The 27323-nt window shown below is 39.7% G+C and overlaps 2 long non-coding RNA genes across 2 annotated transcripts; one reads left to right on the top strand and one right to left on the bottom strand.

Annotated features, from left to right (window-relative positions):
- On the top strand, nt 1-27323 carry LOC121823961 (uncharacterized). The gene is made up of 3 exons (XR_013045907.1): nt 1-203; nt 26028-26153; nt 27201-27323. It is a non-coding gene; the product is annotated as an uncharacterized LOC121823961 (long non-coding RNA).
- LOC143269481 (uncharacterized) lies at nt 11816-19456 on the bottom strand. Its single transcript, XR_013045906.1, has 2 exons — nt 19339-19456; nt 11816-12319 (listed from the first exon to the last, which is right to left on the bottom strand). It is a non-coding gene; the product is annotated as an uncharacterized LOC143269481 (long non-coding RNA).

The raw sequence follows: 27323 nt of genomic DNA, 5'->3' as shown, positions 1-27323 counted from the left end.
TCCATCTGATTGGAGTAAGGCATCTCATACTTCCAAATGACCGAGTGAGGTCACAATTGGAGAGTCACTTTGAGCAGTGATGGGACAGCTGTTCCTAGTGACAACAACCAAGCCTGGAGACAGAGAAGATGAGTTAGAGAGACGGAGTATTTTCAGCACTATTGTGTTATCTTCCAGGAGACATTTTATTCTAAGGTGAACAGGTACTGCCTTCAGATTAAATTTAATGCCCTACAGAAGGGACTCAAATGATGCAAGTCCTGTGATTGCTTTGGCTTTTGGCCATTCTAAGAACTTGTCAATATACAGTGATACTATCTGTACTGCTTACTTTGACCTACAGACCACAGATGATCCTAATAGCCTATTGATCAATGGAACAATGAAAGGAAATTTAGGTCTTGTTGTCAGAACAAAAATGTGGTCAGAAACAAAGAGAAAAGGAAGAAGATGCTGATGAGAATGGAATGTTGATTGCATGGCATGTTGTTGTTGAACAGGGAGGAAGGGCCTGGATGAGAATGGCCAGTGGAACAGGACAGGAGCCAGTGTTGTGGCCCACAGACCCCAGAGACAGTGGTGCTAGGGAAATGTGAGATATGAACAAATATATTTAGAGCAAAAAAAAATCACTGGGTTTGGCAAAAAGGGAGAATATGGTGATTTTGTGTAGTTTCGGGGCCATTCTGCAGAAGCATCGTTGGAAGGAGTTAAGGTAAAAGGCAGGGAGCTGGGTTGTAAGACCACAACTTGAGGCAGCATTGGAGGCATCCTTTACCCCACTTAGAGCAGGGAACCGCACTAGCTGCCATAGCCACAGGTAGTTGGCATGCTCTAATGGTGACCATGGTCATAGTCTTAGAAGTTAGATTAATGTCTCTTCTTCCCATTGGGTGGAACAAATGAGGGGCAGAGAGAAAGGGGTACGAGGTTTTCACACCTGGAAATAACAGGAACTATTAAGGTACATGATAAGGCCCTGTTTGGGAAAGTCCATTATTTCTAATAGTTTGAATCTGAGTAAGCAAGGGAAAAGATGCCGTTTTCTCCATCTAATGCTTACCTTTAGTAAATAATTGATGTGTTTTTTGGTAATTATTTTTCTGAAGAGAAACATGATATTCTCTGGAACAAACATTGCCGCACATTAGAGTAATTTGTCATCTTCATGATCTTATAGTCGGTGCCAAACTGAAACCCCATCTCCCGAGAGATGAGAACATTTTAGGGCCAAATGATAGCAGCATTTTCATTTTCTTCAAACATCTGACTTCAACATTTTTTTCTTCTTAATTTTTTAGATTTGTTTTTAGTGAATGTTAGTGTCAGCTAATGAAATATTTGAATTCTTATTGTGTACTTATCTTTTCTTTTTTCTAAGAGGAATTTAAAGAAGAATCTAATTTTTTTCCTTTGAGTCTTTTATGTGTGTGTGGTATTGGTTGATGCCAAGTGGGGTATAGAAATAAAGCTGGTGGCCACACCCAGAGAGTTTACAGCCCCCCTTAGAGAGTAGGCAGGTGGTCCCCAAGTCATAGCAGACAGCCTGGCTTTTTTTTTTTTTTTTAAAGAAGAGAGTAGTATGAGGTCTTAATTGTGAATCTCCTTGCTACATAATATTACAGGCATAGATGCCTTCTTATAGGCTAAACAAAGAAACATCCTTTTCTTCTTCTTTTATTTCCTTCCCTTTTCTTTTTGTACTTTGGAACCACAGCATTTTTTTTATCCTAATTATCTCAGGTTCTTTAGCAATCTTCACTTCTCATATTGCAAGCTTCATGTTTTTTTTTTTTTTATTTTGTTGTTGTTGTTTTGGTACAAGGAGACTCTGTTCATTTTATCCAATGTTCTCTGGGTTTCCTGAAAACCATCTTGTCAGTATACTTACCCATTGTCAATGTATCTTAAGTATCTTCCACCTTACTTTGTTTTTCAGCATTCTGAGTGTAAATGTTGCTCTTAAGGAATAATAAATTTTTATTAAATTCTGTGCTTAATTTTTTATAACATTGCAAATGAATATTTACATTAAATGATTTGAAAAAATAGTAAATAAAAGTGTGGTAAAGGCCAGTGTGGACTGGTGAGGTGACTCAGCTGGTAAGATACTTGTGCTACAAGTGTGATGACCTGAGTTTGAACCTTGGGTCACGGGATGAAAGGAGAGAATCGATTCCCCTAAATGTTCCTGTGATCTCCACATATGCTGTGGCACACACCTACGCACACACATGCACATATGCTCAGATATAAATTTTAAAAAAGTTGTTAATCAAAAGTTGAGTGTGGTATTGCACATCTTTAATCCCAGCACTCACGGAGGCAGAGACAAACTGATCTCTGAGTTCAAGGCCAGCCTGGTCTACAGATTGAGTTCCAGGACAGCCAAGGCTATACACAGAAACCCTCTCTCAACAAACCAAAAATAAATTGTAAATCAGTAAATATACTTTACTTTAAATTTTTGTTAAAATCAAATTTATTAGGGCTTGAGAGATGGCTTGGTGATTTAGAGCACCAGCTGCTTTTCCAGAGGACCTGGGTTTGATTCCAGCTACCCATATGGCAGCTTACAACTATCTGTACTTACAGTTCCAGAGGATCCAAGGCCCTCTTTTTGACTGTGTGGGGTACCAGGCACACAAGTGGTGCACATGCATGCACATAGGCAAAATACACAAACATATAAAATACATTAAAATTAAATTTATTTAACCAATAACATAAAAACTATACATTAATGGAGTGTATAGCCTGTGATGCTACAACATATGAACATATCATGTAAAGTCTAAATCAGGTTAAACCCAGCTCTATCCTCAAATGTCCATCAATGGTTTTATGGTGAAAACTTTTTAAATGCTCTTCTCTGGCTCTTTAATTATAGTAGTCACGTCTACTTGCTATTACACTATTGGTCAACAGAATTAAAAAGAAACTCCAAAGTTCACAATCACTGCCTCAAAAGAATAACACAAGTTGGGTTCTTATGGAATGCAAAAATATTTCTTGCTACTTGAGTACCCAAAATGTTGAATTCAGGTATTCACCACCAAAAATAAAAAAGATTGAAACTAGAAAACAAAACAAAGAACAGTGATTTATATTCTCTTTGCTAGCTCATGTGTCCTTATGCCTACATTGTATTCTTCCTCATCACCTAATATCAGCCTCTCTTGGTCTCCTTTCTAAATGTTAGACCCACACTTACAGCTGTTTTCACAAAAACACACACAGACACAGACACACACACACACACGAAGATATGAGGGAGAACGTGAATTTATGCTTTTTTCTTTCTGAGTTGAATTTGGGTCCATTCATCTTTCTGAAAATTTCATGATTTCATTTTTTCTATATAGCTGAATAATGTCTGATTTTGTATTATCCATTCATCTGTTGATGGAAATCTAGATTGATTTTATTTCCTTTCAATTGTAACTAGAGCAGCACAGATGTGCAAATATCACTGTGGTAGGATATGGAATCTTGGAGGTCTATGCCCAGAAGTGGAACAGCTGGATCATATGGTAGTCCTATTTTTAATGTTTTGGGGCTCCTCCAGGCTGATTTTCACAGTGGCTGTACTGATTTGTACTCCCACCATGTGAAAAGAGGTTGGTCCCACATCCTCTCCATTTTCGTTGTCAGATTACTTATAACCATTCTGACTGGGGTCAGTTGGTGTCTCAAATTATTGTTGACTTGTACTACCTTGAGGATGAGGGATGTTGAAGTTCATTAACAAGGTATTGGCCATTGGTTTTCTTCTCTTGAAAACTGTTCATTAGCCCATATGCTTATTGTTCCTTATTGTTTCCATGGTATTTGATCTTGGCAGCTTTCTTTTTGTGAAGTCTGGATGTTAGCCCCCTGTCTAAAGTATAGCTGGCAAAGTTTTTTTTTTCTCATTCTATGGACTCTGTGCTCTGCAAATGGTTTGTTTGACTATAGAAACTTAATTTAATGTAGTTCTATCTGTTGATTCTTGAAGCTACTCTCTGAGCTACTAGAATGCTGTTCAGAAAGTTCTTGTCTATCAAAATATCTTGAAGAGTATTTCCTGTTTTCCTTTAGAAGTTTCATTCTTTCAGGTTTTAAATTAAGGTTTTTGATCCACTCTGAGTTTATTTTTGCACAATTTGAAAGATATGGAGCTAATTTTATACATCTGCAGATGTATACCACGTTTTGACAGTACCGTTCGTTAAATAGGCAGTCCTTTTTTCTTCTGCAGGTGTTCGCCACATTTGTTAAAACGTGGGTAGCCCTAGTTTTGCAAATTTATGTCCATGTTTTCTACTTTGTTCTGTTGGTCTAATGATCTGTTTTTATGGCACTTCTAGACTATCTACATCACTATAGCTCCACAGTGTAATTTAAGGCTGGATATTGTGAATCCTCCAACTATGTTCTTAATCTTTAGGATTGCTTTGTCTATTCATGGTCTTTTGTGGTTCCATATGCAAATTTAAAAACTTTTTAAAGGACTAAAATGAAGTTACTATTTATTAAAAAAAACTCACAATTTTTAGACAAGGAAAACACAATTTCTATTTGTTTTAAATAATTCTTTAGTTATATATCTCCACCTAAATTATTTATTTCCTGGCTAAAATGTTAAGAATTTATACCTATCAGTCAGTGAATTACCTCATAGTGTTCTACTCTTAAATACATTGTTACCAAGTGGGAAATTTTTGAAAGCTAGTGTCTCTTGTTTTTTCTTGATTGACTATCAAGTTGTTTAATTGCAACATGGGTTTTGTCTTAAAGTGATTCTCTCAGCAGTATCAGAGATCCTTGTTCTTTGTAAAAACGATTTAAAATAAATATTAAGAATTTCAAATGTTCATAAAATATAACAGTACAATAAATCTCCACTAGCCTTTTTCTCAATTTTAGCATTTGCCAAATTTTAGCCATTAGCATTACATATCCAGACTTTACACATTACCAAAACCAATAATAGGTCCAGCCTTTACTGTTTTCTCCCAGGGTCCATGGGAGAGTAACAACCAGCTGAGGCCTCTAATCTGAGGGCTATCAAATGAATCTAAGCACACTGAGTTCTTTAGTCCACTCACTTTATTCTTCTAAATTAATTCTATCTACACAGTTTCTTTTCTGTTCTCATACTTAGCTCCTCTCAGTCCCTCCTGCTCTCAGTCCCTCCTGCTGTTCTCTCATCTCTCTCTAGTTCTTTCCATCTCTGTCTTCATCTTTGTTCTCCTAAATCTATTCCCCCAGTGCTCTCAGAGAACCAGTATATATACACAAGCAGTACTTCTTTGGCAAAGCAATGGAAGGCTTGAAATTTTCAGGGATGCAGAGAGAGGTGATAAGGACCCACACATAGAGAAATAATTGTCAGCTTCCAATTACAACCCCAAAGGGAAGTGACTAAAAGGGAGTTCTCTGTTAAGGTCAACTAAAGGCTAAGATCAATTAGGAAATCTAGGAACAGCACCTGGCTGAGGAGGAATTAAAACTTAATTTGCACAAGAAAGAAGCTAGGCACCTATGCCTGCCGGGTGCCCTATCTTTGAGTCAGTGGGAAGTAACTACCTTAACTCAGTAACTAGCAAGTGGCTAAAACATCATCCCAGGAATGTGAGCAGCACATCTCTTAAGTTAGGATCTTGTGTAAATAACTTGGGGTGAAGGTAAGGAGTTGAGGATTTAATCGCTAGTGGTTATTTTCTCTCTCTGTGGGTGAGATGAATTAATGTTTATTGCTCTGCATTTGTTGGAAAAAGGTATCTATGCTGAAATACTTTTATCCAGAGAATGGCCCTGGCCAGATTTATGTTAATGAAAAATAAACACAGTTGAGGACAGTTATCCAATTACCCCAAATGTATGGAGAAAGTTGTGCCCAAGTTTGAGATGCAATCATGAGAGTACATGTACACATAACATGGAAATGCGTGGGGAGACTCATAGCTGTTATTGCACAAGAAGTTTACAACAAGAGACAGCCAGTTCATTCATAAGGTAGTAATCCCATAACACCTTGTGTGATGGTTTCCTCTAACAGGACCCTTAGTTCTGATAGGTTGACCTTCTGAACTCTAGTTGTCACTGCTGTGTACTCCATGGACTTTCACTACCAGCGGCTCTCAATAGCACATTATATTATCTCACTTCTGTGTACGTCAGTATCCATTTCTAAGAAAAAAATGAATCACCACACAACTAATAGGTCATAACTGCTTGGTATTACATGATTCTTACCTCATAGTAAGATTTGTTCAGTTATCACTATAGGTAGTTTTGTTATTGGTTTGATCAGAACAAATAAGCTCATAGTAATTTGGCCAGTGCTCTCTTTTGTATTTCAGTTTTGAGACGTCCTTTCTTTCACCCCCCTCCCCTTTTGCCTTCTGTAGGTGATTTGTTGCATGAGCCAAGTTAGTTCTTCCAGATTCTGACCTCTGGATTTGCCGGCTTATTACTTAACTTGCTTTTCTACTATGCTCTTTTAGTAAATGGAAGATTCTTACCAGCTTGATAGGATTCTGGCGCACCTATTTTGACAATAATACCTCATAACCAAGACTCTGTGCTTCATGTTATATAGGAGCATATATCTTAGCATGTCTGTTTTTGTTTTTGTTTTTGTTTTTATTATTAATAACGCTAAGTTTAGTGAGGTTTCAGATGTTTACAAGCATGGAGTTCCCAAGCCATCATATAGCATCCAGTCCTCACTGAAGAACTTTCTGAAGCTACATTTCAGAGCATAGTGGCAAGAAGAAACCTTGCAGAGTTTTCAGATTTTCCAGCACCATTAAGGTTCCAATGTCCCTATAAGGTAAAGTGTTGGCATGTGTAACATCCTTCACTGCACCGCTGCTGTTGAGTGACTATGGGTACACATCTTCATAAACTCACTTCAAGTTGAAAGCAGTAAAAGTCAAAAATGCATTTTATATATCTACGTAAGATGAATCTTAAAAGGTCTTATTAATAAAAACAAACCCAGGGCCAGGTATTGGGGTGAACACTGGAAGATCAGAGAGACTGACACAAGCTACATCTGACTTCACCTCGACAACTTCTCAGTCAATCCTGTTTCCTCAAACTGGAAGCCTGAGTCCTCATCTGAATGGATCTCAGCTGAACTGCTGCTAAAAGCCTAAAGACTAGTTCCTGGTCCTCATGCCTTATATACCTTTCTGCTTTCTGCCATCACTTCCTGGGATTAAAGGTGTATGTCACCATGTCTGGCTCTTTCCAGTGTGGCTTTGAACTCACAGAGATCTGGATGGATCTCTGCCTCTGGAATGCTAGGATTAGGCATGTGTGCCACCATTTTATGGCCTCTGTGTCCTTCTAGTGGCTGTTCTGTCCTCTGACCCCAGATAAGCTTATTAGGATGCACTTTATATTAGGGAACACAATATCACCACATATTTAACCTACCAAACATTAGCATTCAGCCTAATCTACCTTAAATGTTCTTAAAACACAATAGCCTCCAGTTAGGCAAAAGCATTTAGTAAAAGGACCATTCATAACAAAATAGTGACTACAATACTAAAAGTGAAAAGCAGAACTGTAGAAGTTTTCATCATTGACGTCCACTGTTGAGATACTCTGGGCCTGACCAAAGCTTTATGCATCACACTCAGCAGTTTCACAGTGTTGTACCCCTCTTTCAAGCTTGGGAAAAGAACAAATGTAAGGTGCTCTTTTTTTTTGTTGATTGCATACTGCTTTTGCTTAGCTGTAAAACCAAACCATCATAAGTCAGGGACCATCTGTCTGTCCCAGCTTGAAAAAATCTATTTACTTATATGATCAGTGCTGTTTCCCACTAGATTGTGATGCCAGGAGAAAACAGTTTTCTGGTTTCAAGACAGATACTCAATAAAATCTAAATGCAATGCAAATGGAACTTCTTTGAAGGCCACTGAGGGTAGCTCCCGGGGCTTGAAGGAAAAGTTCAAGAACATTTGGTTGTTCTAAGGTCTGCAAGCGTTTCAAGTGAACTTGAAGATAGTCAGCAATTTCTGTCTTTTCATGTCACCACTGATTGACAACTTGGTCACATACTTTCCTTGGTGGTGTCATGGTGAATGGCAGCTCAAGAATGTATCTATTTAGCAACAAGTCTCTTATTGGCCTGACCAGAGGAAGGTGCTCATCTTGAGGGAAGTTATTGTCTTCAAGGGTACTCCTTGGTCTCTTATAGGCCAGCTTTTGTTCCTGTGTTTGGGGGAGCAGTGGTGGGGTCCTACCATATGAATGAGACTCTTCCCTTTAAAAAGAGGTAGTTCTATTCTCTGAAGAAAGGAAACTGCTTTCTGCCTCTATAAAATAGTGTGCCAGTTCAACGTTTATATTGATAGTACTCAAGACAACATTTGTAGAAAGCAGATGCCTAACAAAATACCGTGGCCATGTCAGTGTAATAAATTACTTGCTTCCTCATGATTCATTTGGTTTTTAGTAGGAATTTATTTTGACAGAACATACTCCATAAAGTCATGCTGACTTTCACTGGCTGTGTGGGTTATCCAGACCTTGCAACATTCTCCTTATAATTGCTGTATTTTTTACTTAAAAATGAAACAAAACAAACCTCTTTCTACTGGCCATTATAAAATTTCTAAATAATAGTTAAACCTTCAGTATAGCATAAGAATTTCTCCAGTACTAAAAACAATGGTCCGTCAGGACCTCCTCCTGATGACAGCCTGTCTCCATGTACTGGGTCCTGCCCTCCTGGCTGTGGTCTTTGGCCATCTTCTGTGTTTAAGCATAAAGGACAGTATGCATGAAGATCAGGCAAAGAAAATCCTTCAACTTGTTCTCAAAGTGACTTTTTTCAGATTAATAAATATCGATTATCCTGGATTAATAAGTTACTAGTATAGTTTTTGTGCTAGTATATAACTGACCAGAGACCAGTATTCTAGCTCCCCAATAATGGATTCAGGCTTGCCCTTAGTCCCTCAAATAAAGACAGTTAATCTGCCAACAGACTTACCCTTGCCACTTTGGGAATAAGGTGGATGTTTCTCCCTCTGTCTCCTTGACTCACACCCATGACACTCTGGAACTATGAGTTTTATTCTGTTAGAACATAGCAGCAATGCTTATTTATATACACTAAATTCACTTGTTGCTATGGGTTCATTGAGATAACTTAAAATTGTGTGACTCTCTGGAAAGAACTAGAGCCTCCTATCAATGGTAGAAACATGTTACCTTTCATTTCCTAAGTGCATCTATCTAAACAAGGTGTGACACATTTTACATAAAGTTTTGGTGCATCTGTATTGAACAATTGTTCTTTAGTTTTAAAGGTCTACTTGATAGCCTTATAATCCTCAGGAAAAAAAATACAGAATTATCTTTAAAAACCTTAGTAAAAACTTGAATATCTTTAACGTTTTGTTCTCTTAATCAGTTTTGATACATGTCATCGAAGAGAATTTCACATTTAAAGGGTAATGAGGCATTGGATTTATTGTACCCTTCTTCCTCATCATGGCAAATGCTCATCAAGTCGATAATGAAATCTGCAGCAGCATCATGGTGTTTGATGACTTTAGAGGCAGGAGAATTTGGAAGCCTACACTCAGTTCATTTAACTTGTGCCCGAGCCATCTGCTTATCTGCATTACTCAGCCAGCCAGCCTGTTTCGTTCTCCTAGAGTCTACAGAGATGATTAACCTGGTTGAAGATTCCTGGCAGCCTTAATTCACTTCCTAAAACTTCCATAGCCTCCAGAATTCTCTGGAGCTTGGCAGGGTATTTGGAAAGGCAAAGAGAATCTTTTGGCCTAGAGGAGAGTAGACACAAATTTCAACTGCTGAACACCATCGAGAGGCATGGGCTTGGGCTTCTAGGCTCATAATGCATAAAGTCAAGTCACCATGTAAAATACAGAGGACAAGGAAAGTGCATTCTGGTCTTGCCCCTCAAATTTCTTAAGCAACAATTCAGCTTTACCAAGCTTATAATCTGTGTTACAAACTCTGTGTTACCAAAATCACTTTGAGAATAAGGCAGAGGATTTCTTCCATTCTGACTCCCATCAGTGGCAAACTGGATCTATTCAGTTTGATTCTGTCAGAAGGTGGAGTCAGTGTTTGGTCATATGCCCCAGGATATCATTCTCTTAAGATCTGATATTGCCAGGGCAGCAGTGGCAATTCAACCTGAGAAACGCTGAATCTTCCCTGAGTGATCACAGTGTCTGTGGTGTTACATTTGTCCTGGGAACATGCTCTCTAGTCTCTATCACAAGTGCCCTTTGTACCTTCCTTTAAAGTTTGGACTGTGCCACCGTCGATGACATCCCAGTCCTGCAGTCAGAGGGAAATATCAGAGCCTGTGAATTAGGGAGGACAAGCTGCTTTCTTACTGCCCAGAGCACGTGCGCGCGCGCACGCGCGCGCGCGCGCGCACACACACACACACACACACACACACACACACACACACACACGTGTCTCCTCTTGTGCATTTGTCATGTTGGCACTGAGTGCTCTACCACAGTGTACACTCCGTCAACTCTGGGGAGTATTCTAAACCCCAAGGCAATCACCTGCGGCCTTGTGTACACCATTTCTGAAATGAGGCATTAGGATTACTTCTTTATTAGCAACTCTGCAGAAAAAGTCCCCTCCCACCCCCAGGAAAGTTTCCAACATAAAGAAAGGAGGATGAGAAAAAGGGCTTCTTAATTTTTTTGTTTTTCTTGCTTTTTTATCACTATATTTAGAAAACAGGTCAGAGATGACTGTGGTCAGTAGCCACAACACAGAAGGTGGTTTTAGGATAAAAGCCAAGATATGTATCTTGGATGAAGGCACCATTTGGCTCATACGTACCGATTGGTTGATTGACTGTCTTTTTTCCACACCATTTTCCTAAGCTGGCCTTTATTAAAATTGTGAAGCTAGTCATGCTTGCTATGGCATTTTCCATCTTGCCCTTTTTAGTACCACGTCTCTTTCTCCTCCAGACCACTCCCCCAGGGGCTCAGACTGCTGCTCCCTTGGCCTGCACTTTTTCACAAAGGTCTTAACCTCTCTCTCTGCTCAGTTCTGTGTACTGTTCTAAAAACACCACTTCTGCTCTCTACCACTGCCTAGTAGCTAATGAGTAGTAAGACAGATTGCATGGCTATTTTCCCTCTCGTAAAGAGGGATCCAGGATGTACTAGGATTGAGACACTGAATGAGGATACAAATGGTCAAATATTGTCATTTTTATCTCTTCTTAGTCTATAATACTTATTCCCAAGTTTGAAAAATCAGTCAAGGTTCCTTTACTCTACCCTTTTGTTTCCCAAAGCATGGTCCATTCCAGTAGCATCGATACCAACCTAGAGCTTATTAGAAGGGCAGGGTCCGAGGCCCTATCCCAGATCTCCTGAATCAAAATCTGCCTTTTACTGAAATCTCAAAGTCATTATTAGTCACATTAAAGTTCAAGAAATAGCAATCAATTCTGTACCAAGTTCCAGCAAAAGTAGATGCTTTATTATCTCAGGTATAGCGCAAAAATGCATGAAAAGAGACCCTGACCCAGGTAAGGGTATGGGAAATATATGGAGCACTGCTTCACAGAATTTTATGTGTATAAAAATCCTCTGGAGGGCTCATTAAACTGTGGGTGGTGGGGCTGTACCCTCAGAATTTCTGAGCTAGTAGGTCAGGGTGGAGCCTAAGATGGTTTATCTCTAAAAAGCTTGAGAGTGATGCTGGTCCTGCTGCTGGGACTCTGGAACACCCTTTGGTGACCACAGGCATAGAGGGAGAGGAATGAACGTAACGGAAGTAGTTGGTGCATGTTTACTGAAGTCTTTTATTACCAGGAACTCTATGAGACCTTATACATTGAGCAACAGTATTCTACTTGTTAATAATACTGCTTATGGAACAATGACTTTGTACTGGTCGCTTCTTCAGAATGCCTTCTGAACCTGTCAAAATAAATGGTGGGCTTGGTGCTGTCAGTGATTTCTGTGATCTGTGCTTCTGTCTTTGTAGTGACTCATTGAGATCTAAGTCAAATAATTCTTGTTAGTGGACCTCAGAGCCAGGGGATGAGAAGGAGCAGGTACCATGATGAAAGTTGGGGAATATTTGGAGCAGTCAATGAATTATTGATTGTTTTCTCTTGAAGTTGGCCACTGTTGTGTCTGAGAAGTGGGGCTTCTAAAATTCTTCCTCTACCTGAGGATTGGAGATTCATAGTAAGCTTTTCTTCAGGGTGAAATGTCCCAGAAGTGAAGCAGAGAAGACTTTATGTACTCAGAATCCAACCCCTTGGTTTCCATCTTCTGGAGTTCTAAAAAATGGAAAAGACATGCAAATCCCAGTGCACACTCAGAACATAACTACTGTATTTTCTTAGAATGTCCTCTTAGGAGCTTGTTTGTTTGTTTGTTTGTTTGTTTTTTACTATGTTTGGCAACATCAAAAACTTAATCTGTGTTCTAATGATATTCACTTGTGCTGTGTGAGTACATGGATCAGGTGTCAGGCATGATACCCGGGAGATTTTGATCGCTGGTGTCAAGGCTCATACATGTTTAAATGCATTCACCATGTCAACCTGAAACGTTACCAGCTTTCTTGTTAAGGAGATACCCCTTCCAAGAAAGGAGACCTGTAGGGTCAGGTTAAGCCTTCCAGAGTCAGTGGCAGTAGCCATAGTGGGTGGTGTAACTGTCAGAATATGTTGACAGGAGCGGGAGGGCTCTGGGTGTCCTCATCCAAATGAAGCTAAGATAGCTAACAAGGACAGTGATGAGAAATAGTGAGCAGGGGACAAAAGAGAGTTGGGCCATTTCCTAGTTTGCAGGGACATGATCTCATTTAGGTTTCTCAGAACTGCCCTCCTGGTATATATCTTGTTTGGATCTTCTCCTCTCTTTCCTTTCCTTTTGATAAAGTATTTAGTTCTGAAAGAGTTTCCCTGGAAACCTTTGAAAATTTGAATCAAGATGCCCCCCCATCCTGATCCTGGGAAATCATTTAAAACATTGCAAAGCAGTGAGGTGATGGTCTTCCTCAGCATTGAGTCTGGGCTGGCAGTTGCCACTTTCTGAGACACAGCAGGAGACAGCAGCTGGGAGCAGAAATAAGATAAGTAATGAGGATGTTCCCTGGGGCTCCCAGAACTAACACATCCCCTGCCTTCTATCCCGACTTTGCTTCTCAGCTAAAAATAATAATCAGCCACCTTACCTTTTTGGTATCAATATTTCTTAATCTAGACAGACTTTTACCCTTTTGTGGCATCACCTACAAGATTTAATATCCTGCTATCTCTTGTCTAAGAGAATTCTAGTGAGAGCTGCTTTGGCCAACACTTGGCAGCTCTATGGAAATAATCATTCTGAATGTTCATCCTGAATAGGGCTTAGGCTGATTCAATGAATTTGGCAAAAGGAAAGGATTTAGACTCCGGTGTTCTCAGTGTTGTAAAGTCTGGAGGGAGAAGGTTGTCCTAGTGGATCATAGAATTTCGTAAGTCATGTTAGCATTATTGTGTTGTTCTTTAATGTTAGTGTTATCAGGGCTCAAATGTTACATGTATCCCATAGGCCCATGTGCTGAATTCTTGGTCTGCAGCTCCTGGTCCTATTTTCAGAATTTGGAGACGTTAGGTGATAGGGCCTAGCTAGAAGAAATGGCTGACTGCATCTGTATCTTCTAAGGTCTGTGAACCCTTCCATCTTCTCTCTGCTGGTTGTCAGAGGCCAAGAGCTTCCTATGTCATGTATTCCCTCGACCATGATGTTCTTCTCAACCACACTGGAGCCACGCAATAGACTGAACACTTTGAAACAGTGACCCAGAGTAATTCTTCCTGCTTTTAAGTTGCCTTTCCCCCCTCTTCAGTATTTTACTTTGTTATGTCTTATCTGAGACAAGTCTCATTTACTCTTTGGCTTGGAACTTGCTATGTGTGCCTTCACTTACCTAGTGCTGGCATGACAGATGTGTACCACCATGTCCACCATAGTCCTGGGGATTAAGCCCAGGGCTTTGCACCTGGTAGGACAGAACTCCACCAGCTGTCCTGTAGCCTAACCCTTCAGTATTTTGGTCACAGCTGTGTAAGTTAATGCAAAAGCTAGCTAATATCCTGGGGATTGAAGGTGAGTATGTGAGATTACATGCATTATCTCATCTGACTTTTGATCAATTGGATAAGCATGTTGAATATACAAAGTAGGAATACAAGTGATGTGCACATATTTTTGAAAGCTTGAAAGAAATGAAGTCAAATGGTATATATTAAGTTATATATATAAAAGGAAGAAAAAGAATTAGGTATCATTTCATGTTCTGCAATAGTTTCCACAAATTGTTTTCTCTTTGGTTTGGAGACAGGTTTTCATTCTGCAGCTCAGGCTACCCTGGAACTTGGGGTAGACTCAGTCTCTACAATACCCCTGTGTCAGCCTCTCAACCGCTGGAATTATGAGCCTGAGCCACCACATCTAGCTCAATATTTTCTGATATTTTTGTTGGCCACATTGTAATAGCTGTATTTTATTTTTTCAAGTCTTGCAGCAAGAACTGATCCAGTAGTTTTGGGGCTAGAGATGCTCTACTTGTTAGAGGTAGACACTCATCCAAGGCCTCCAGTCTCCAGTCTGTCACACTATTGTATGTGAACTATTTCAAATGTGTTACAAAGTTGTGTAGCTTTGTTGGTGTCTCTTCATGAAACAACTTCATACCACCCTGAAAGCAGAACGATGGGGCAGTAATGTAGCCCTACCCTACCAGTAAAACGGCTCTTGTTGACATTCAGATATGCCAGATATGGCCACGGTTTTGTTATAAGGAAAGACAAAGAGACAGCAGGTTTCAGAACAGAGATCTGAGTGCTTTGTTTTACAGACAAGCAGGAGGTACTCATGAGGGATCAGACTTAAGCTTTCAAAACCTGTATATTTTCTTAGTCTCTATCTTTAAGCCCAGACACTGGAAATATATACACTGTTCCTGTAGTTTTACATTTAGTCCTTTGGAAGGCATCCTGGACTTCTTTGCCCTTCTGTATCCTGTCTTTTTTTCTTTAACCTTCTCTACTGCTTCTATTTTGCCCTTATTGATGGATGAATCCAAGGCTTAGTTTTGGACCCTGTGCTTTCTACGTTCTTCACATGGATATTGCCAGTGTGTTCTCCTGGCTCCAGCCATCAGCCAGAGTCTCTCTGCAGAGGGTCTTAAGGTTATCCATCCAACCAAGGTCTACTCAGATGATGCGGGTTGAGCGTGAAATGTTCCCCAGAGGTTCTGTGAACACTTGGTCTCCAGCTGGTGGCTGCTTTGGAAAGCTGTGAAGCCTTTAGGAGGTGGGGATTTGCTGGCCGAAGTGGAAGATTTGGGACAGATCTTGAGATTTCACAGCCCATCCAGCTCCGTTATCTGTCATCTGCTTCCTAACTAAAGTAACAAGAGCAGTTAGCTTCCTGGTCCTGATGGCATCTCTTCCCCACCATGATGGATTGTATCTCCCTGGAACTATAAGCCAACATGAACCCTTCCTTCCTGTCAGGTGTTTGGTTATGGCAATGGAAAAAAAATATAGCAGACAGCTTAGTATAATGTTTTGCTCTAGTACAAGGCTCTGTACCAAGCATAGGGGGATGATAGTGTCTTTATTGTCATGAAGCATATACTCTAGAAGGAACAGATTAAAAGTAGACAAGAGAACAATTAAGTCATACAATAAAGTGATTAGAGTACTCTGAGGACAAGTAATAGAGATAGCAAGCACTATTTTCATAGGCCAGTCATTAAAATCTCTAAAGAAGTGATATTTAAGTGAACATATTAATTCTTCTATCTTGTCTTCAAGCCATACTAGTTTGTTCCAACATGATCCATTTTTATTTGTGAGGCTTTTCTGAGGTTCTTACTTGACTTATTGCATTTTCCTGGTGCCTCAGAAGAAAATTATACTCACCAGGCAAACATAAATATGCAAACAATATAGAGATTCAGGCAGAAAACACAGTGTGTGTGGTAAATCACCAACAATGGGATTCTGCTTCAGCCCCTAACTGCTCTCCAGCTGTTTTAGGGGCGTTATTCTAGTTCTTCAGATAACACTGTGAGTTTGTTCTCCAAGGAAACATAATTTGGGGATAATTTTACAGAGAATTCACAAAGGTAATCCAGAGAGTCTCTAAATATTAATCACCTAACATCATTAATATACTCTACAAAACCATAACACATTTGTGAAAACATAGAACTCTACATTGATATAATACTATTATACAACCTTAACTGTGTGCTAGGACTTGAGCAGTATTCCCACCAGGGTTGCTTTTTCTAGTCCAAGAGTCAATATCCCGGTGTCCACATCATGTCTGGCCATCTTCTCAGACCTTGTTTGTTGTCACTTGTTACGTTTGGTGAAGTACTGGTCAGATGTTTCATAGATCGCCTCTTCATCTGAGATTTTCTTTCTCTCATGGTCAGACTAGAATGACAGCTTTTGTTAAGAATAGAGGTGAAGAGCTCTCCTCATACAGTGTTGGGAATGTCCAGTATTCACCGTCACCACTGGTAACATTAACCGTGATAACCCAGCTGTGGTGGAACATACCATGTTCTCCACTGTAAAGGTGACTTCCTCACTTTGACCAAATCCAAAGTTACTAAGTCTGGCCCATGCTCAGTGAAGATGAGAGGGTGGAGATGAGGGAGAAGATTAAAAATATGTATCCCTTAGGTATTTAATGATATGTATTATTTGAAGTTGTTCTTTCAGAAGCATTTGCCTTTTTCCCTCTTTATTGTCTCACCCACATATTCATATCATCACAGACTTATGCATATTTTTATACCACATTGTTGCTCTGTCATGGTCCCTCCTCATTGCATCAGCCATAGCTGTGGCTGCATGAACAGTTATTGTATGCTGTACTTACTGTGTTTGTTCTCCTCTTTGTCGCTTCTACCATATGCGGTTGTATCACTGTGGACTTGTGTGTATTTATTTTATATGGTGTTATTACTGTGTGTGCACCAGATTACCCCAACTTTGGCCACTAGGGGCTCTCTCAGGTTGATTCCTGTCATCCTTGCTAGGTAGGTTCTAGTCCTTTTATTTTTTGAATACTTGTGACTCCAGGCTCAACCTAGATTTCCCCTCTTTGAGACCTAGAAGAATTGACCATTTCTCCAAAGATCTCTAGTCATTGTTAAAAAAAAAAAAAACCTTATCTAAAAACCAAGCTCTGGAAACTACTTATGCAGCATCTGATCTTAGTTATAACATTATTGCCTGGCTAAACTTTTTCCTCTTTTTTTAAATTATTTTTTTTGTGTGTTGGGGGATTATAATATAGTTACATCATTTTTCCCTTCCCTTGTATCCCTCTAAACTCTCCCTTATACCCACCTTGCTCTCTCTCAAACTCATGAACTCTTTTAATTTAATCACTGTTACACACACACACACACACACACACACACACACACACACACACACACACATATTCTTAAATACATAAACATAATTTGTTCAGTCCATACAATAATACTTGTATGTATGTTTCCAGGGATGACCACTTGGTGTTGCATAACCAAGTGATGTGTTCTTCCCTGGGGAAGACTCTTTCTCCCACTCTCCGAATTACTTAGCTGCCTATAGTTCTTTATACAGCATTGAGGTCTCCCGGGTTTTCCTCATCACTTTGGTGTGTCTATTGGTGTCACCTTGTTCAGCTCATGTTTATGTCCACCTGAATTCCTTATCTATATCCACTACTATTCTTCCTAAATGCCTAAAAGTGAAATTGTCATCTTGAAGGGAATGAAACATTAAAAGATTAATATAATCCCAACTCTTCTAAAAAAGATTGTACCCATTTACATGGCTATCAATAGTAAATTAACAGTTTGTAGTTTTGAACTCAAAAAACCCAATACACTTCATTTCTTCACCAAATATACACCTTAAGTCATCTCTGCTACTGACACACTCACCAAGCTATAGTTATCCCTCACTTAGACCATCAAAATGAACTTGTAATTAACCTCTTCTTTATCTACACACTATAGTTACAATAAGAGGAAAGTCAGAATAACATCTTGACAGTGTACACCAATGAGGTCATGTTATACTCTGGCACCCTAGCTTCTAAGATCTTCCAAGAATGGCGGTGCTTAGAAGAAAATGTAAAATCTTTAATGGGGGTATGCAGTGTGGATTGTGTAGGACTTACCTGTCATCTGTAGTTCTTCCTTCTGTTTCCCTCACTCGGTACACTGTGCAAGCACTGCTCTCCTTTTTGCTCAATATCCTGGCTCATACTTCAGGGTTTTCATGTGATTTTTTTCCCACTGTTTGTGTGTGTGTGTGTGTGTGTGTGTGTGTGTGTGTGTAAGGAAAGAGACAGAGATTGACTCAGTCTTTTGCCCAGACTTGCATCAGACTCACAGGCAATCCTTCGGCTGCGATTCCTCTGCATCCCCTTGCCCAAACTGCCCGGTACAGAGGTATGAGCTGTCACGCTTACCACCGTTCTGGTGTTTGTTAGTGTTTGCTTTAAGTGTCAACTCCTTGAGACCTCATGTAAGTTAATTTCATTTGAAATCCTCTCATCGTTTCCTGTACATTATTTTAAAAGTACTTCTTAAAGTTCCTAAGGCAAATTATGTGATTATTTCTGTGATATCTGCCTCTCTAGTAGATTTAAACTGATGGAAACAGGAACAGCGACCAGCCTGGTCAAACTCCAGGTGAGTGGTACTTAGGAGAAACTGTCATTATTTGTGGAAAGAGTATGTAAGTGGATATCTTGAATTCACTTAGTAAAACTTATTACAAGAGAAAAACCCACATTAAGGTACAATAAAGCCCTAGTACTTTATGTTTAAAATATTATAGCCTGATATATTTGAGCTCTGAAATGTTCTATCCATGCCTCAACCAGAATATGTTTTTGGGAGGAGAAATCATGTCACAAATAAAGGTTGGGGCATATTTAATGCTTCTCGCTTACATTGCCAATTCACTCTTTAGAAAAATGCTAATTTACACTTGGCAGTCTATGAGCATATTCATTTTGCCTCAGTGGCAGATTGTGTCTTGTGAGGGTGGCTAAAACAGTATTTCCCACTCTGTGTTGGCTCCATCAGTATGACCATAGCATTCCTCTCCTTGGTGGGTGGCATGTGTTGGAACTTGGACAGGCTTGTGAGTTACTTCAGCTGACTTGATGTTATGTGACTTCTGAGGCCCACATGTTACACTTCCCACCTGCCTCTTTTGGGACCTTCGTCTTTGGAAGACAGGGCGACTATATAGCAAGAGAGTTCCTTTCCTACCAGATAATATCCACAGCAAGTTTACACCACTGGCTGTGAAGGTGAGGCCATCTCTGGCACTTCCTGTCCCTACCATTGTGGCATATTGAGCTTTTGAGTCGGAGGCTCCAGATACCACTGTGAAATAGGAACTAGCTTGTACCTTTTGCAGAATTCTGTATCATTTTCAGAATTCTAGACCCCTAGGACCTGTGAGCAGGTCTCAGGGTTGATTTTGTGACGAACAGAGGGAATTGGGAAATCAGTCATATTATTTCATTGCTTTTCTGAGAATAAAACATTTCTTTGATTTGTATTTTTTAAATTTTGTTAATATGTGCATTAGTCAACAGTATTTTTGCCACATCCTCACCCCAGCTTTTTAGTAGAACTTTTTAGAGCTTACTGTGGTGGTAATCTAATTATACTGAAATGTGATTTTGATTGTATGTTAATAAATAAAGTTGCCCAGGGGTCAGAGCTATTAGAGCCATAGCAAGAGTGTGGCGGTGGTGGCACACGCCTTTAATCCCAGAAAGCCAGCCTTTAATCCCAGGGAGTGGTGGTAGAAAGCAAAAAGATATATAAGGCGTGAGGACCAGAAACTAGAAGCATTTGGCTGGTTAAGCTTTCAGGCTTTGGAGCAGCAGTTCAGCTGAGAGCTATTGGGATGAGGACACAGAAGCTTCCAGTCTGAGGAAACAGGACCAGCTGAGGAACTGGTGAGGTGAGATAGCTGTGGCTTGTTCTGTCTCTTTAAATAGACTAACAGACAGGAAATAGAGCCCTGATTTGGGAAGCTGGGACACCGCAGACGGTTGGTTACATCTATAGCTTACCTTTCATGAGAATTCCTCATGTACCAAGGGTACTTGTTTTTCCTAAGTTCCAAATATTTTCTGGTGATTTTTCATCGTTTACAATGCTATTTGCTTGTATTTACACAGAATTTGAATGTTTTAGTTTTGTTCTAACTTCTATTGATAGGTAGTGTTAGTTGCCAACTTGACAGAATCCAGAATAACCAGGGAAATTGGTTTCTGGGCCAGGGCATTAAACTGATTGAATTAACTAGGGTGGGAAGATACAACTACTGTGGGTGATGCAGTCCCTGGCTGGGATCTGAGACTGTATGCATGGGGAAAGGATCTGAGAAAGATCATGCATTCATCATCTCTGCCTTCTGAGTATGGATGCCGTGTGAGCAGCTGCTTCAAGCTCTGGTTGCCATAACCCCCATGGTGGTCTTAACCTTGAACTTTGAGCCAGAATAAACCCCTTCAGCCTTAAGTTGCTTTTGTAACTGTATTTTACCTAGCAGCAGGAATAGAAACCTAGGCATACCTCATGACCTCTCAAGAGTCCTTACAAGAGCTGGAGATAATAGACATCTGCAGAGAAACAGTATCTTCTGGACATGACAGCACCATTGCTCACACGAATTCACAGCATCTGTGACTCCATGTTCAAGATCCACGGAGGATCGAATCAGCCCAAATTTCAGCACGCAAGTGTGTATGGGGTCTGGTAAAGTCCAACCCCTTGCTGAGGAATTACTAGCAATTGATGGTTGCTGGCACAGTAAGAGTCAGGGTCCTCAGGAATGTGTTCCTGGAAAGGCGATGCATGCTCCAGGTGAGGGTCCTATACTCAGGCCCAGGCAGTAGCACCAAGCGGGCTCAGGGGGTTTAAAGACAAAGCTCCTGAAGTTGGGTGGGAAAAGTGGCGGAGGCATTGGTAGAATGGATTGGGGTGGGTTTGATTAAAATATGTTACGTGCGTGTATGGAATTCCTAATAAAAGGAACTTAAAAATAAAACCACCACTTCACAATTTAGTAAAAAAATAGGAATAAGCTGTCAAGGTGTGATAAGTGAGACAACAGTAGTTATGAAAACACGTGGTAGCATCACGGATGTAGGTGAGGAGAGGCTGTTGATTTACTTATCAATGATGTGAGAGAAGATTTGGTATAAGAATGATAAAATAAACTTAGAATTTTTAAAACAGAAAGTGCTGAATATAAATTATAAAAATTTTAAGGAAGACACTGAAAATGGCAAAAAAAAAAAAAATAGTTTAGAAGCCCATTAAAGAACATGCCATAGGTCTGGGTTGTCATAGATAAAGCCGCGGGTAGCCTGCAGAGCGCCTATGATAAAAAGCTATGGAAAACTGCAATGAAAAGCATGGGTTAGGGTAGGTGTGAAGACATTTATAGTTTGATTCTGGCTTCACAATGTGTGAGTGTAACGAGCATTGCACATTGGTGGTTGGCGTGGAATGCCATCCTAAAAGCCCTGTGAGTGTGTTTCCTTTAAATCAGGTTCAAGTCGAGCTTTTCAAGACGGTTGTTTTCTGAGTTTTAGCTGATTGTTACCTAATGTCAATTTATTCTAACTTCAAGCCAATCACAGAGGAACAAAACTGCTAAGTGACAGCAAGTAATGCACCAAGGCAAACAGTTGCAACTGTATCAAGTTCTACTCAGGAGGAAAAAAAAGTCCACCCAGTGAGATTGAGTGACACAGCCTATGTTACACATCAGCAGGAAACGTTTGCATGAATTTGAAATCCCTTTGTAACACAATGCAATACTGGTTGATTTAGCGATGGTTTGAAAACTTTAATTTGTTATGTTTAAAGACTTTAAACATGTAATACTTTAAGGAACAAACACCAAAATCCCCAATGCTTTGAATTTAGTAAAGGAGTTACACCTATCCATCATAACTCCTTTTAAATGAAATGTTCTCTGCATCACTGCTGGCCACCTCTGGGTGTGAAGTGGCCTTCCTTGCATGTTACTTTGTGTTTTCATAGTGGCTAGTGATGTGAGCAGTTTCTTTTTACCATTTCTATATTTTCTTTGGAGGAAAAAAATGTCTGTCAAGAATTTTGCCTGTTTAAAAATTTTAGATTATTTGCTTTTATATTGAGTTATGAGAGTTGACTATAGGCTGAAACAGAAGTACATTAAAATAGACTAGCTATTAATACACAATTAAAATGTCAAAAATATGATATATGAGATGTTTAACCAAGATGGGCAGGGATATGAAATTAAAGGCATCTAGGTTGAGAAGAAAGCAGAGCATATTGATTTTCAGATTATATAAATTGCATAATAAAGGTTTAAGGGATACACTAAAAATTATTAGAACTAATAAAACATCTCAAAGTTGAGAAGGTATAAAATAAGTATTTGAATATTAAATACTTTTTCTAGGCAAAGTAAAACTGGCATAATAATTCAATTTATAATACCATCAAAAACAATAAAATTAACAGAAGTTTAACAAAAGTGAAACCTATGTTCTGACAATTACAAAATATGGAAAGAAATTAATTAATATCAAAAGAAATGAAAAGACATCTTGTCATGGTTGGAAAATTTTAATGATATTAAGATCAGGGCCAAGAACCCATGGCTAACCAGGTCATAGGCCCTAGGGGAGAACATGAGACTTTTACTTTGCTAAATGGACATAGCATTAAAGCAAATCCTAATGGCTTATCTTTTTATCCATAGATTAGTGCATTTCTCAACCCTCATCAGAGAAACATCTTTTCATTAGATAGCAGTTAACACAGAGATCCATCATTGGTGGACGTGCAGAGAAAAGGAGGCTGTGGGATACTTAGCCATAAATGGGACATCTGTACCACATTCTCTCATCTCAAGGCTCAGAGATCATTTTGTAAGAGCCAGAGGTGGTAGATAACTACAAGGAAAGTGTTTTCCAGACACAGCAGGGCAACTGCACATAAGAATTCAGTGGCAGCATGTACAAGATCTGCTCAGTCTCAAGCCAGACACAAGTGTATGCAAGAGAATAAAGTTGGACCCCTGTCTCAAAACACGCGCAAAAGTTAGCATGGAGTTGATTGTGCGTGTAAATGTGTGAGGTAAAGGTGTATAAAAGTGTATAAACCCTTATGAGGAGTGTGAGTATAAATTTTTTTTTTTTTTTTTTTTTTTTTTGGTTTTTCGAGACAGGGTTTCTCTGTGTAGTTTTTGGTGCCTGTCCTGGATCTCACTCTGTAGACTAGGCTGGCCTCGAACTCACAGAGATCCACCTGGCTCTGCCTCCTGAGTACTGGGATTAAAGGCATTCGCCACCCCCAACCCCTGTAGTGAGTATAAATCTTAATGATTGGCTTGCTGAGCATGACACATTTATACAAGAACAATGTATTATTATTGTCAGATAATGATAATCTCTCCAAAACTTGAGGTGGGCAAGTTATTGACAACTTGGTTATAAAGTTATAAGAAAGTAAATATCACATATTGCTACACATAGAAACATTTGATCATTTACAGGCAAGCAGACAAAATAGTTCATATAATATTTTTGCATACTTGATAATGTCTCATTTTTCTGTCCCACTATATGTTTGACCATCAACCATAAATGAAGCCTCCACTAAAGAGTGCTCTACAGACAATGGCCAGCTGCTTTGGAAATATTAAGGAAACAGATGTTTTAACCACGTTAGTTGAACACTGAATGACTTGAGAATCAAACTTTGGAATTCCATTGGGTGTAAGGGTCTTAATTCATTAGATTTCTAAATAATTTTTGCAAGAAGAATTTCTTCAAAATATTTAGCTACCTCATAAGTCTCAGTGTCTCTTCTTTCTACAAAAGAGAGGAGATTTTTGAGATTGATTATGCTAATTAGGCAAACCTCAGATGTGGATCAAGCGATGGCTAGAAAGCTGTATACTTCTGGTAATGATTATGGACCAAGACCACCTGGAGTGAAGGCAGCTGACTTTGATGTGGAATATCGGTTTGACTAGGGCCACTATGCATCATTAGATTCTTCTTATGGATGAGGCTGTGCTGGGTGTTGGTCAAGAGGAGAGGAATGATGGCCATGTTTTCAGTAACCCTTACAAAGGAGACAGCTATGGAAGCATTTATAATACTGTAATTACAAAGCGAGAGTCAACTATGTCTAGATAGTCAGAGGAGCCAAATATACTACAGAGGAGATTGTACCAGGAAGCCTTTTGAGGAAAAGATACCAGTTTCAGGGACTAGGCAGGAGAAAAATGTTGTCCAGATAAAGTGTCAGCCCAGAGAAGACAGGAGACATGAGACAGAATGTGTTCAGGGAACACATTAGTTTTAGTATAACTCCTGGTCATGGGCACTTCAGTGTTTGCAGCAGATATTTTGGTAGCTAATGGCTGGGTTGAAAATGGTGTTATGACTTCACTAAGGAGATGCACGTTTAGAAAATCATTTATTTCACATAAATGCCAAGGATATCTTTAGATATATTTGTTTTATATTGGGTAATAGTTTTATTTAAAAAGTCAGGCTATAAAAAAATGACAAAATGTTATTGAAGAAAATTCAAAGTTGCTAGCTGTCTGTTCAATGGAAAAAAACTCAGCTGTAGGTGGGACATGGCTGCAGCTGGCTCCAGAGAACTCTGGGAACTCGGCTCCAGCTTCCCCAGTGTGGGTGGGTAGAGTTTGTCAACTTTCTCTTTCCACAGAAGCTCAGATTCTTCTTCCTTTAACTTTTCCTCCCACTAATTTCCATTGGTAGTATGTCAGACCCCGTGGTTTACTTGATCACATTGGTTATGTGTCTCAATTACTCTTCTATTGCTATGAGGAGATACTATGACCAAGGCAACTTATAAAACAAAGCATTTAATTGAAGGCTTGCTTATAGTTTCAGAGGATGAGTCCATGACCATGATTGAATACATACTTATATATAGGGGAGTTGGTGGCAGGCAGACAGGTAGGGCAGGCAGACAGGCAGGGCACTGGTACAGTAGCTGAGAGCTTACATTTGGTTCACAAATAGGAGGCAGAGAGTCTGGGTCTGGTGTGGTCATATGAAACCTCAAAGTCCACTCCCAGTGACACAATTTCTCCAAGTCCACATCTCTTAATCTTTTGTAAACAGTTCCACCAATTGGGAATCAATCATTCAAATATATGAGCCTACAGCGACCATTTTCTTTCAAACCACCACAATACGGGACAGGTAAGGTCAGAAAGACCTGGATTCTTTGAGTGTTTCAGGAATCTTTAGGAAAATACTGTGTTCCTTGGATACACATCACAGCTAATACAAATGCAGATTTAAGAAAAAGCAGGATGAGAGAAGTCTCAGTTAACACCTGAGAGTTGATTTTTTTTTTTTTTTTGAGACAGGGTTTCTCTGTGTAGTTTTGGTGCCTGTCCTGGTTCTCGCTCTGTAGACCAGGCTGGCCTTGAACTCACAGAGATTCCCCCTGCCTCTGCCTCCCAAGTGCAGGGATTAAAGGCATGTGCCACCACTGCCCAGCCTGAGTTGATTTTAATATAGAATTCCTAGGAAGAATGTATCAAACAAAAGGCTAACCATGACGTTGAGAAATTGTGGATATTGTTTAAGGAGATGTACTGGGGGCAAGCAGGCCTTTAAAGCTCAGCCTAAAACCTGGTTCACACTACCAATGTGAGTGTTTTCACACATTAAGGTCAATCTCCAGCAGGTACCTGCCGTGGACCTTCAGGCTAACTCTCTGTCCTTTGGTTACATTATCTCTGTTCTAACCACCCTCCCTTCTTCCTCGGTTGCCTCAAGTGATGTGACCTTGAACCTCTGGCTTCCCAGGGCGGATACATCACAAGTCAGAGGAAAGCGATCTGATCAGGTATCCCCTTCTGGGTCCCCTCTCTCTGGCTGCAGGAAAAGTGATCAAGCAGCCACAGTACAAGCCACAGGGACTGGAGCCTGCTGCCCTGAAAAGACTACATGAAGAAGGAAGAGAATCCTTTTAGCACACTGTCCATGTGCGACTGGCTGGAGAAAGAGGTAGGAAAGCTGAGAGGTGGCCATTGTAGATTTCTTTCTGTTATTCACAGATGTTTTCAAACGCTGAGTTTTGAAACTAGCTAGTAAAAGAAGAAAAAGAACAGATATTCTCAGGTTCTGAGACATAAAAAGAAAGAAAGGATGTTCTTCTGTTCTTGCCGTCTGGCTGGGGAATCCGGCGGGTTGACTTGTAATTTGCAGAAGGGATTTCTCCTAAGCTTTTCTTAGGGGATTCCCCCAGGCTTTCTTGTACATGTGTGAGATATGGTAACTTATACTATAGCAAGTACACAGGTTTAAATGCAGCTTCTGTGGGAGTGCAGGAACGTAAGAACCGCCGTGGGAAGGCTGATTTGTTAAGAACACGGTCCATAACTGACAGTTGCTTGCTTTTTTTTTTTTTTTAACTGCAATGAAGTGAAAGACCATTGAGCTAATATTGTGCCAAAAACATTTCCCCTAAGCATTTATTTTTAAATCACAGGGTTTGACCCATACAATAATGGTCAGAAACTTGGATAGTCAGTTGCCAGAATTTATGAATAACTTAACACGTGTCTGCTATTATGTTGTCACGTTTTAAACGTGTTTAAGTAGAAGATGTTAGGTTCTATTCATTTTAGTTATGGGGAGTATGGGAAGTGGAACAAATGATGCAGTACCCAAATGGAAGAGGTTTCCATTACAGAAACAGTCAAGGCTGGGACTGTCATGGTAAGAAAGAATTTAAGTGCTATAAAAGATTTGAAATGAAACTTTGTATCCCTTTTTTTTAAAAGGTATAGAATGAGGCAATGATTGCAGAGAGTTCATAGCCTAAGGGTCGCCAGTCACCCTCAAACAGAAATGAAGTCTTTTTCCAGGAGCAGAGGGTGATGACTTGGATGGTACAGAGATGTCAGGTTCATGAGGACCATCAAAGACAGATTTAACTGTGGAAAGACATTGTTATCCTTGAAGGTTGTGAACAGAAACTCAGTATGAGCATGTCTTTGGTGATATCCTGTCCTTTCTATATGCCAATAATGAACTGTTTCTATTTTCCAGGTGATAGATGATCACACGTACAGATATCTAGTCTTTGATGCTTCTTCACACATCTCCGTCCTGGTGTGGCTCATATCCCTCCCATGAAGAACTTTGTTCATGTGTACTTCATCATTTTCTCTC

This window comes from Peromyscus maniculatus, chromosome 19 (genome assembly GCF_049852395.1).
Source record: "Peromyscus maniculatus bairdii isolate BWxNUB_F1_BW_parent chromosome 19, HU_Pman_BW_mat_3.1, whole genome shotgun sequence".
NCBI classification, from domain to species: Eukaryota; Metazoa; Chordata; class Mammalia; order Rodentia; family Cricetidae; genus Peromyscus; species Peromyscus maniculatus.
This window is presented reverse-complemented; position numbering and strand designations above follow the sequence as displayed.